Here is a 12,500-nt window from a genome sequence, read left to right on the forward strand (position 1 = left end):
CCCCCACACACACACTCCCCATCAGAGGCGCACACACACACACACACACACACACACACACACACACACACAGTACTACATTAGCAAGTAACCTGTAGATGTGTGGCGTCTTAACTCAGGGTGGAACTCTACTTAATGCATTGTGCTGGGAGCCTGCTGTTCCTTACGTTGGGTAGGCAATGGTGAAAAGCTTCCCCGTTCATTAAGGAAATATGAGAAAGTACATTGATCAGAATCAAAAATGGGTTTATTCCCCAAGCAACTCTCCTCATGCAAGGAATTTGATATCCATTTTACTGAAGCACGTCTTCAGAGTCAGGGAGAGAGAGGGCAGTGGAGGGGTGTAATAGGAAATGAGCAAAATGAAGTGGAGAAGGAGAAGAAGAAGAAGAAGAAGAAGAAGAAGAAAAAGAGAGAAAGGCGCTGGTGATAGAGTTGTGTCGCCATCTGAATGTCAGTCACTTGAGGCTGGGAGTCGCGTCCCTCCCTATACGCCTCAGTGATCAGCCCTCCCTCCCTTTCTCTCTCTCTCTCATTCCATCCCCCCTGCTTGCCATGAGGCAGGGTGTACGTGTGTGTGTGTGTGTGTGTGTGTGTGTGTGTGTGTGTGTGTGTGTGCTTGAAGCCCAGGGTCAGGCAGTGGGATTGTTGGGGAGAGTGGCTGGGAGAGGGTGGGACGTGGGTTTGGGAAGAGTGTGTGTGTGCGTGTGTGTGTGTGTGTGTGCGTGTCTGTGTGCGCGCGTGGAAAGGTGGGGGTAGCTTTTAAAACTCCCCCTCTGTCCTCCCAGCTGCCTGGACTCATGGGTAGCTTTTAAGACTCAGGACACACATTTCACATTCAATCACCCCCCCCCCCCCTCCATCTCCCTCTCAAACCTCAACCAAGTAGCAATGGCTAAAGAGACATAGAACAGTCAGTAGCCATTTTGTTTTTGGGAGTGAGTGATTTATGGATGGAGTGTTTGAGTGAGTGTGTGAGTGAGTGTGCAGAGTTTGTGGAGCGGTGGGATGCGTCAAGTCACACACACACACACACACACAGCATCCCCTGACCACCTGGACACTAATGTGAGAATCGATAATGAGTTGTAATTGGATTGTCGGCATTAGGCCATTGTCTCAGTTCAGTAGCACTCAGGACCCCCACCAACCCCAACCCCCCCCCACTAGTCACCCCCCGCGATTTTAATGGGGTCTGCTGTGCGGGCATCGGAGGTTAATTTAGGGCAGAGTGAAGAAACAACAACAGCAACAACAATGACAAACTTTACTAGCGAAACTCTGTCGATATGACAGGCCTTGTAAACAAACACAGCATTCCCTGAGGTGGAGTTAGCGTAGCAGTTGTTATGGTTACTGGATTAGATCACAAGGTTTTTTTTTTATTCTCAAAGTCATTGTTTTCAAATCAAGTCATCCTAAAAATGGTTAGTGGTTCCCTGTAGTTCATTACCCCTTAATTAGTTGCACAGTGTGATCAAATAATGGCTTAATTCTGTTGAATTACTTAAGTACTGCATTATACAACAGTTAATTAAATTATAACATGAGGTGCCATGCCTGTTTTGGGGGCTTAACAAGAAAGTCTTTGAAGAGTATGTTTTTACATTTTAATCTAAGTTGAGATGCCATGCTTTTTGAATGTACTATACCTTTACCACATTGTAGATCATATTACAGTTTATTATTATTTTATTTTAAACTATAAATTAATGAATAATGAGTGTAAATTTGGATTTCTGATAAATGCTACACTGGTGAAGTATTTTGGAGGCCATATTATCCCTTGGGTGATATATTCACAGTAATGCCTACTTTTTTTTTTGTGACACTGAATTTTTTTTTTTGTGACACTGAAGTGTGCAATGGACGATAGTAGTTACACCACCGAGCAAGTCAAGTGCATACAGTGTGCGAACGAGGACTGGCACTATGTCCGCACAGCGCTTCATTTCACTAATTGCAAAGGCGACAGCGAGAAGAGCCTTTGCTTTAGGTAATTATGCCGAAGGACACGGTTTCCATCTGAAAGGGCTGACTAGAAAGGATTTAATTTCGCCTGATTAAGACTTTGTATCTCCACTCGCCTTAAATAGCCGGGGTTCAAGCCGGGGTGATAAAGTATGTTTCTGGTCCTACTGCTGGGCGAGAGAGAGAGAGAGGGAGGCAGAGCAAAACATTTCATCTCCCTCGGGGTTTAAGTCCAATTTTATAACTCACAGCAGACATCGTGGATGTGTGTGTGTGTGTGTGTGTGTGTGTGTGTGTGCGCGCGCCACAGGCTTCCAGCTCAAATAACAAAACTGAAACATAGTCAGCTGATCATACCCATCTCTTGGAATGATTTGAGAGACCTAGCTGTTATGTCATAAGCAAGACAGGCATGCTCCATTTGCTATCAGTGGTGGCAGAGTGTGTGTGGAATAGGCCCTCTTCAAACTTCACCCCAGTAGAGATGTGTTATTCAGTGGTCATTTGGGTAATGAGGAAGCATTTCAATATTTGGGGTTCAGATGGCGTTCACTGGTTATTCATTTCCTGCCTACAAGATAGCACATGAATTTCCTAGATGGCATACAAGTTTATTTATTCATGTCATTTTTTTAATGACTAGGTTTGAGAATGGCAAAAGTGAGAGAGAAAGAGAGAGAGATAGAGAAAGAGAGTGAGAGAGCGAGAGACAGAGAGGTAGAAAATGTGTGGTTCTCATATAGTCTCTTTATGGCCCAATCCTTCCAGTTTCTCAAATATGTCTTTATCCTCCTCAGGACAGCCAAGGTTATCTCGTCCCTCAGGCTGCCGCTCTTGTCATAGCCAAGAGACAGATGAGGAACAGTGGAGTCACTACAACTCTGCTTTGGGGAAGAAATCTCTCTCTGGCACTCTGGTGCCCCTCCCTCTTTCTCTCTCTCTCTCTCTCTCTTTCTCTCTCTCTCTCCCTCTCTCTGCTCCCATCCAGGATAGTTTATAATTATCATGGGGCGCAGAAAATGTAAATCAACCTCCAATTCTAAACACCTGCACACACACACATGCATATACGCACAAACACTCACACACACACATTTACCCACACACATACACACACACACATACATGCATGCACGTAAACACACACACACACACACACACACACACACACACACACACACACACACACACACACACACACACACACACTTTGCCTCCCACATGGCCGTAATGTGGGCATGCATATTCAGTGGTGGGTGGGGATGCTTTGCTGGGCAGGAGTGCTTCCCTGGAACAGCTGGGGGCAGTGGAATGGTACATGGCCATATGCACTGGGCCTGCCACTGCCGCTTGCCTTCATATAGGCTTTACTCTGCCTTTGCATTGCGTTTGGCTGACGTGGGGCTCGGCAGCCGGATGCCAGCGCTCTAGGGCCCACCGGGGAGTGCTTCCGACTCAACGCCTCGCGGCAAATGAACGAGATAGGCGCCGTGCCCACTACATCAATGCCATCCACCCATCCCCCGACCAATTCCCCTTGGCACCGCCGGGATACCGCCACTGCTACGTGTGTAGACCCCGTGACGTACGCTCTTTCACACACACACACACACACACACACACACACACACACACACACACACATGTACACACACACACACACACACACACACACACACACACACACACACACACACACAAACACACACACTCTCTCTCTCTCTCACATACACACACACACTCATACTTTTCATGACCCAGCAGCTCTGGGTAATGGACCCGGGCACATGTTACATAGTAGCGCCAGCCTTAATTGAATTGCACAGGGCCTGCATGTATGCTGTAGGGAGCTGGTTAGGGGGTGGCGTGGGCAGTCTCGCCTTGTGACTGCCTTTTTTAATATTTCCACACCATAAGCGCTGGCAGTGCACAGAGGTTGTAAAGGGGAGTGGGTGGGGGAGAGGGGGGGGGTAACTGGCATCAGAACCCACCTCAAGGGAGTGGGCTCACACCAGTGCTTTAACTTCACGCAAGGCTTAAGGAGGAACACACACACACACACGTTGGGTGTTCGAGTGCCATGGCATCCTGACTCAACTACTATGCTAATGAGGTTTTCTAAGCTCCAGAAGAGTTCTTATGGGCCCAATTCAAGGTGTGATATATATGTGTGTGTGTGTGTATGTGTGTGTGTGTGTGTGTGTGTGTGTGTGTGTGTGTGTGTGTGTGTGTGTGTGTGTGTGTGTGTGTGTGTGTGTGTGTGTGTGTGTATGCTGCGCAGGAGAGGGATGTATCTGCCTCGGCAGAATAAACAGTGACAAAAAAAAATAGAAAAAAAAATCTGCGGCCATATGATTAAACCATTTAGCCCAGCGTGAGCCGGATTAAAGGGAGACAAGTCTCAGTGTGTCATCCGCCCAGACAGCGACTTGTCCTTTAATATGGCCACTTTCATCATGGGACAGGGCCACTCTTAATATCCCCATTTTACTACCTGAAGTCTTTATCTCAGGGAGGGACACTCACTCTCCAGGAGGAGATAAATAGAATGTAAATACATGCTCCTCGTCCTCCTGACACAGTGATATAGGTCTGGAACTCTGCCCCCTAGCGGCTTGTGTCAGAACTACAACTGTAAGATGCAGTAGAGAAAATGTCTGTTTCCATCACTAGGTCACAGATACTAAATGAACTCGACTGAGTAACAGTGTGTCATAGCCTTTTTATGTAAATGATCTCTAATGATCTCTTACCATCCTGCATCAACCAGGAATTATGCACAATAAATACTCAAACTCAAATCAGTTGACTACATTGTGAATCATAGATAAAGTAACAAATATCTGGCCCTTTATTAATATGGTTCCTAATGCTATTGCAATTAATGTGGAACAGAACATTTATTTGCGTGTGAAACTGACGTGTAAATATGTGGTTAATGTTTTACAATGAATCCATTCATTGTCATTCATCTGACACATTATTACAGAGTGTGAATGAGGTGAAAATAGAACCAGGCAGGGAGGGTTCATAGAATGGAAAGATGACTGTGCGGCACTGAAAAGGAGGGGTGTATGTGTGTGTGTGTGTGTGTGTGTGTCTGTGTTTGTGTTTGAGCATGTGTGTGTGTGTGTGTGTGTGTGTGTGAGAGCATGTGTGTGTGTGTGTGTGTGTGTGTGTGTGTGTGTGTGTGTTTGAGCATGTGTGTGTGTGTGTGTGTGTGTGTGTGTGTCTGTGTTTGTGTTTGAGCATGTGTGTGTGTGTGTGTGTGTGTGTGTGTGTGTGTGTGTGTGTGTGTGTGTGTGTGTGTTTGTGTTTGAGTGTGTGTGTGTGTGTGTATGTGTGCGCGCGTGCGTGTGTTTGTGTGTGGCTGAGGGGTTACCAGTGTTTTGTGTGGGAGCTGGCAGTCATATCCACAGTAGCGATGTGCAGAGAAGTCCCTCAGACCTCAGGCAGCCCACCACCACCACGCAGCCAAGCAGCCAGCCAGCCAGCCCCCTCCGCAGTCACCTCCGCCTTCCAGCCACGCAAACACAATTAGCACGGGCCTGTGCCATGGCTGTGATTAGCACAAACAAATGCCCCCGTGATGCCCTGCAATTACTGTGCGCTCAGGAAGCAGTGTGGCTGGCTCTTTGTGTGTGTTTTTTTGTGTGTGTGTGAAAACTGCATCTCGCCACACACACACACACACACACACACACACACATACTCTGTGTGAAAACAGCACACACAAACACACACACACACACACACACACACACATACACACACACACAGACAGACACACGCACACACCGGTTTCAAAGTTATGAACTGATGACTAGGGAAATAACCTGCTTCCTGGCTAACACTGAAAACTGATTTTTTTCCTCCAGCATATCGTCTGTTGGTGCCGACTCTGAGTGGGTTCACAGGCTCAGGAGATCAGCTGTAGGGACAGAACAGTGGGGGGAAATCTGTTGTTCACCTCCTATAAAGCAAGGGCACACACACACACACACACACACACACACACACACACACACACACACACACACACACTCACACACACACTCACACTCAAACACACACACACACACACACACACACATACAGATATACACACACACACAACACACACACACACACACACACACACACACACACAACATTCTTCCACACAACAGGAGCAGTATATCACCAACTCCTCCTGCTGCCCCTGTATACTGCCTCAAAACCAACGAGTCGGTCTCCACAGGATACACTGATCAGATGACCACAAATCAGGGCAGTGTTTCTCAAAAACACGGCTGTACCTTTGACCATCATAACTGACCGTGCGTGGTTGTTTGAGGGCAGCTGTTGAGTATTGGAGAGGTAGCAATGGCACCCATACAGTGCCCATAGGGATCTGGGTCATTTCTCATGGCTACTCTCCATCGCCGCCCCACTCATTTACTGTCAGCTCACTATCATGCCAAAGAAAAGTTAGAAAACTTTTCAGATGTCAACTTTAAGTCTCTCAGTCAGTGCTTTTGTCGATAGACGTAGCACAAAACACATTTGAGGAACACAATTGCTATTCCTCCCGGACAAACAGAAATGAAAATGTTTCAATAAGAAATGGTTACAGGTTGGCCTAGATCTACATTTTAACGATGTGCTGCTATTTTATGCTGATGCGTCCCGGTAGCAGAAGCTTGGCTGAAAACAGCGACTGTCATATCAGATCTCTGTCTGAGAGCAACAGTCAAACGCAGCCTGCTTTCTACCCCCTATTGATTCTGATTGACAGGTTGAAGTGCCGAAGGTGTATTGTAGTTTGAGTACACGCTGAATGCCATTAAAGTCACCGAAATATTGCCAGGTCATTTTATATCATCCGCTCACTCACTCAAACTCTCTTATCACACACTCTCTCTCTCTCTCTGTCTTTCTTTGTCACACACACACACACACACACACACACACACACACCCACACACACACACACAGACAAGTGTATAGTTACGCTCACACGTACACACACGTTCACACACTCTGGATCTGTCTCAGACTTGCTCCCGTTCTCTCACGTGTTGCCGTGTGACAGGTGTGTGTTCATAGTGTCTGGCGGTGATGGTGTGTCAGAGCCCCGTGCTGTCATTCACCGTCTCTAAATCGAAAAGAGATCAGAGAGCAGCGCCTGTTAGGGGAGAACCTCTGAATCAGACCTCTGAAAACGAACGAGGAAAGTGACAGGATGAGATGAGGAGATAAATAAACCAGAGAGAGAGAGAGAGAGAGGGAGAGAGAGGGAGGGAGGGAGAGACTCTGTCTGGTCCATGAAAAGGTGTCTGTTATAGATCCTTGGTCTCTCACTATCTCCCTCTCTCTCCATCCTGTCCTCTTCCTCTCTCTGTAAGGCTCTCTTTCTCTCTCTCCCAGTCTCCCTGTCCTCTGTTCTTCTCCATCTGTCATTTCCTCTTTTCCCCCTTTCCTTCACCCTCTCTCTCTCCCTCTCTCTCTCTCTCCCTTCTTCTTTTCCTCTTCGTCCTCCTCCTCCCTCTGTATCTCTTCTCTGCTGTGTGTGCATTTTCCCCCTGTGACGAGCACTGATGGCACACCAAATGATAACAAACACACACACACACACACAAATACACTCCACTGATAAACCACTGCCTGGGCTTCTCTCTCTCTCTCTCTCTCTCTCTCTCTCTCTCTCTCTCCAGGGAGCATCCCTCTCTTTTACACAGCTCCTCTCACAGCCTTTTCTCTTCCTCTCTAACCCTCTGTCTCAGCCATCAATCCATCCATCCATCCATCCATCCATTTGTTCTTCTTGCCACCAATCCTCTACACATCCTGAGAATAGTCTCCGGTGTCTTCCCCTCGCCCTGCTATAAATACAGCGCCAATATGACAGCCTAAAGGACAAATCCATAGATTTCATGGGATTTCTTCTTTCTCCAGAAAAGCAGGACACGCCTCCTGTTTTTTTTCCGCACCTCCATTTTTCATCGCTGCTCGGGAAGCTTTCATGTGCCAAAATAGGTCAGTGTGGTAGTGTAGGTAGCTGACATTTCCACGGGGTATAGCTCCGCACTTAAGCTACCACAGCACAATTTTGTAGCAGATAAAAGGAAACACAGGCCCACATGTCAGTAAAGGCCACTGCTGTGCCTCCCAGTGTACACCATGATTCATAGCAATAAGTCGAGAAAATGATGTTGTTGTTTTTCTATTCATTTGTTTTCTATTATGTCGTTTTCTGCAGTGGCGCTACAGTTTTAGTTATGTAAGCCAAATAGACCCAGATGGAGGCCTACCCACACTAAGAGTTCGGGGATATGCTAAACAGACCCATATCTTTAAGAAATAAGTTTTGGGGGGGGGGGGGGGGGGGGGCACTGTGTTCACTGCACAACTGACAACACTGTGTTCACCACACAACTTGCTGCTACAAAACAATGGACTTGCACATTCATTTCTCAGGGTAAAGTGCCTCCATTGGGATTTGGTTATCATGCATTTTGTATAACCTCAGTCCTCATGTACACTAACCTTTGCCCTCCAACATGCCAACCCAGCCATCTTACCCATCAGGCTCTGTGGTGAATTTGAGGTGACAGAGAGCTGGGGAAGTGGCCGTGGCCTTTAGAATGGGCAGATAGCAGATACGCACGGCACGATGAGACATGAGTCCAACCGGAGGCCAGAACAGACACCTCAGCCGTGACACAAGTGCCACCGAAAAAGCGGCAACCAGCTCAAAGGGCTCTTCAATTCATTGTGTGGAAGCAAAGAGAGAAGACTAAACGATCTCCTCAAGCTTTTCTTTTTTCTTTGCCTCTGACAGTTAGACTGAAAAAAGAGGTGGAGGACAGGAGGGAGACAGATAAAGGAGAAAAACCTATGTGCCTACTCATTCTTTCTTCCCCTCCTCCACAACTCTTTTTTTTCTCACTCTATCTTCCTCTCTCAATCTATCTCCTTCCGTCTGTGTCTGGCCCATAATGGGCTCTGGTAGCGTAGCTGGAGGCCAGCGCAGGTAGGCGGGAGATGGACAGAGAGCCCATATACCTCCACTGCGCTTCTCATCAGTGACAGGCGAATTTCACAGTGACACTCTGCCGCTCTGTCTCACACATTTGGTGTGTGTGTGTGTGTGTGTGTGTGTGTGTGTGTGTGTGTGTGTGTGCGGAGGCGGTTTGCTGTGCAGCAAACTTAGTAGTCGTTTGGGGATTTGTCTTTTTAAATCATTGTTTGGAGAGGAGAAGGAGGAGGCGTGGAGACACTTGGAGAGATGGGAAAAGAAGGCAAGAGAAAAAGAAAAAAAGAAGTTTGTGACTGAGTCTCTCTCTCTCTCTCTCACTGTCTCTCGAGGAGGCCTCTGAGTCCATGCTGGGTTTTAGGGGGGAAGAAGGGGCCCACAATTACGAAAATGAATGCTCTTGCAGTGCTAGGATTTTCATCTTGGCTGTTGCCATGGGAACAGGCCTGGAACCCCCCCCCCCCCTCCCTGCCCCCCATACACACACCCTACCCCCAATCCCCTCCATTTCTCTCTCTCTCACACACACGCAGACACACACTACCCCCAATCCCCCTTCACACACACACACACACACAGACACACACACTGTTTTCTCTCACTCTTAGCTCTGTGTTCTACAGTGAAATGGAGGGAGTTTGTGGCAGAAAAAATAGACTGAAAGACTGGTGGTTGAAAACTTCACCCCTGCAGTTTTCTTATTTATTTATTTGTTTCCACAGAGGAGACAAATATAAGGTGAGAAAGAGGAGGAGAGAGATTGATAGCTTGGTAAAGAAATAGCTAGAGACTCAGAAAGAGAGAGAGAGAGAGCTCATACCAAATAAACAAAACACTGGGTTTTAAAAAAAGCAGACCCTTAAAATGTCATGGCTGCCAAACAAACACACAAACACAGCCCCCATAAGCATTGAAGGAAGCCCTGTGCATTTCAACCTGCATCTCAGACCTTCAGACTAGATGAGACGAGACTCCGAATAATCCACCTTCATTGGTTGCTGCTGAGACAGCCCATCAGCGGGGCAAATTACCGCCACACCACACTTTCCCATTACGTTGTCATTAACATTGCACGTCATGTGCGCACGCCGGGGAGCGTCTACTCGGTGGAGGTTATCCCCCGTCTCTCCGCGTGATAGGCTGTTGACCTTGGGTGGAATCAGGCACACGAGACTGCCATTTCCACCGGCTTATTACTGAATCAAAAAAGCATTCCGATGCCAGAAGGCGCTAACAGCACTATGAGTCTGTGTTTGTCCAGTGCCCAGGTGGGAGGTGGGGGATATGGTCTGGTCAGTATAGTGCTGTCATGTTATTAAACCACTTTGGTGTGTTAGCGGTTACTGGTGTCTGTTAACACTAAACCTATTGACAGGCTGAAGTGATGGGCGTGTGTGTGTGTGTGTGTGTGTGTGTGTGTGTGTGTGCACATGTACATGTGAGTGTCTTTAAGCCTGAGTTTCACGTTACATGGTTTGAGTGGTGTTGCTGTCTGGCCCAATCTGTCTGCCAGATCTTGTTGACGTGTACTGTTCAAATCGGGAAGAATTGGGACAAAAGATCCGACAGCACTTGTCGCTGTAACATGAGAGCACCTCAAAGAACAAGACCTAACAGCACGCTGCTGCAACATCCCTTCCACCTCAGGTCTATCAACACTGACATGGAACAGTGCCATCCTAGACATGGGAGAAATGGTTTAGTTGTTAGTTTAGTTTTGTATTGCCAGTGATACAGCATGAATAATAACTAAGAGAAACTGCACAATGGCAGTTCATAGTTAGACACAATTAGGGTGAGACGTATGCAAGTACAGACTAAGTGCTATAGCATACATATGTTGTGTTCATATTTGTGCTTAATACTGTATTATATATATATATATACCGTAATAGTTGCAATGTAATAAAGAATGTGTACTATATCACCACAGCATATAGTTCTGTGAAGCTACCGTGCTGGTATAGCTGCAGGTAAAGTTCTATAATGAATGCATGGGGGGGAACTGTGGGGAACATTAATAAAAGCGATGCCACTGGGCTGTGATATTTGATATGAGGGATGGCAACTGATAATTAAACGGGACGGAAGGTTTAAGGTGAACCGATTTCTCGGTGTGCAAGCAAACACCGTTAAGCCAGCTCCTTCGAAAGCACCTTTGCCGAGGGCTTTTTCAGAGAGAAAGCCTGTGTATATAAGTGTGTGTGAGAGTGAGAGTGTGTGTGTGTGTTTTCAGCCGAAGCGAGCCATACTGCGTGAGACGACAAATGAAACGCACAGAAAGGTCAGACAGTTCTCACAACACTCATGTCTGGGGTATTAATAGAAACATAATTACTAGTCTGAGACGGGGTGGCCACTTTGCTATTGGCTGTATTGAATCTCGGCTGCCCTTTTCATTCTTCTCTACCCCCCCCCCGTTCTCATCTCTCTCTCTCTCTATCATTCTCTTTTTTCCTGTGTGCATTTTCGTTTTTGGTGGCTCTCGCGTTACTCGATACAGATCATTTATTCACGGCACACAGAATACCCTCGGCAAGGGCAAGAGAAGTGTGTGTGTGTGTGTGTGTGTGTGTGGGGGGGGGGGGGGGGTGGCGTGCCGTGGTGTTGCGTGGCATTTCCGTGCCGCTGTGCCAGGAGGCTGCCCCGCGTGATGTGTCCATGTCACTCCTGTTATGACCGGCACGGCTCAGACTAGAGGGGTCATTCACAGAAAGCATGTCTCACCTTCAGTTCCACGCTCAAGCCCATCTCAAGCAAACTACTATGATGATACTTTACTTGAAGATAGACAAAGTTATGGATATATATATATATATATATATATATATATATATATATATAATGTGGATAAAAAGTTAGGTATAGATATGAGTGAAAAGAGAAAGGGTAAGAGAGATAGAATGGTTTTATTTTGTGTTTAGCATGGATAGCTGACACAAGTCTCTTCCTATTGTGAGTCTTTTCATCTCTCAGCTGTCACCCAAAACAAACAGCAATCATAAACTGACTGTCTTCAGATCATTCATCATTCACTTAACGTGCAAAGCTAGAAGACACACACACACACATACAGCTGACGTGGCGCTAGGGTTGCCACATTTGATTTGTGAAAATCTGGGACATTCATTGCCGACCCCCCCCCCCCCCAAAAAAAAAAAGTTATGATTTTGACTTATGTTAAATGCCTTTAATTATACTAGGCCTATTACTGGTTTTAAATAATAATTTATTAACAAATTAGTACTTTAAAGGTGCCATGTGTAAGAATTGAGGTAAAAATATCCAAAAAATGAGCTACACGCATCAAAAGAATGAGAAGAAATAAGGGCGATGATGTCATTAAAAAAATGACAAGGTATAGTGCTGCAGAGATATCAACCTGAATTAGCATGCTAAATTACTAGCCACAGCCCGACAGGTGTCATAATACCAGTTTCGGCCATGGGAGGCGGTATGCGGGCAACATAACCGCCAGCCAAAATGCAATACATGTGTCTTGGTTATTACT

General features: G+C 46.5%; 1 protein-coding gene across 1 annotated transcript in view; it reads left to right on the forward strand.

The window, feature by feature from the left end:
- phf21b (PHD finger protein 21B) overlaps positions 1-12,500 on the forward strand; it is an 85,217-nt gene that overhangs the window by 58,320 nt on the left and 14,397 nt on the right.

This window comes from Alosa sapidissima, chromosome 22 (genome assembly GCF_018492685.1).
Source record: "Alosa sapidissima isolate fAloSap1 chromosome 22, fAloSap1.pri, whole genome shotgun sequence".
NCBI classification, from domain to species: domain Eukaryota; kingdom Metazoa; phylum Chordata; class Actinopteri; order Clupeiformes; family Clupeidae; genus Alosa; species Alosa sapidissima.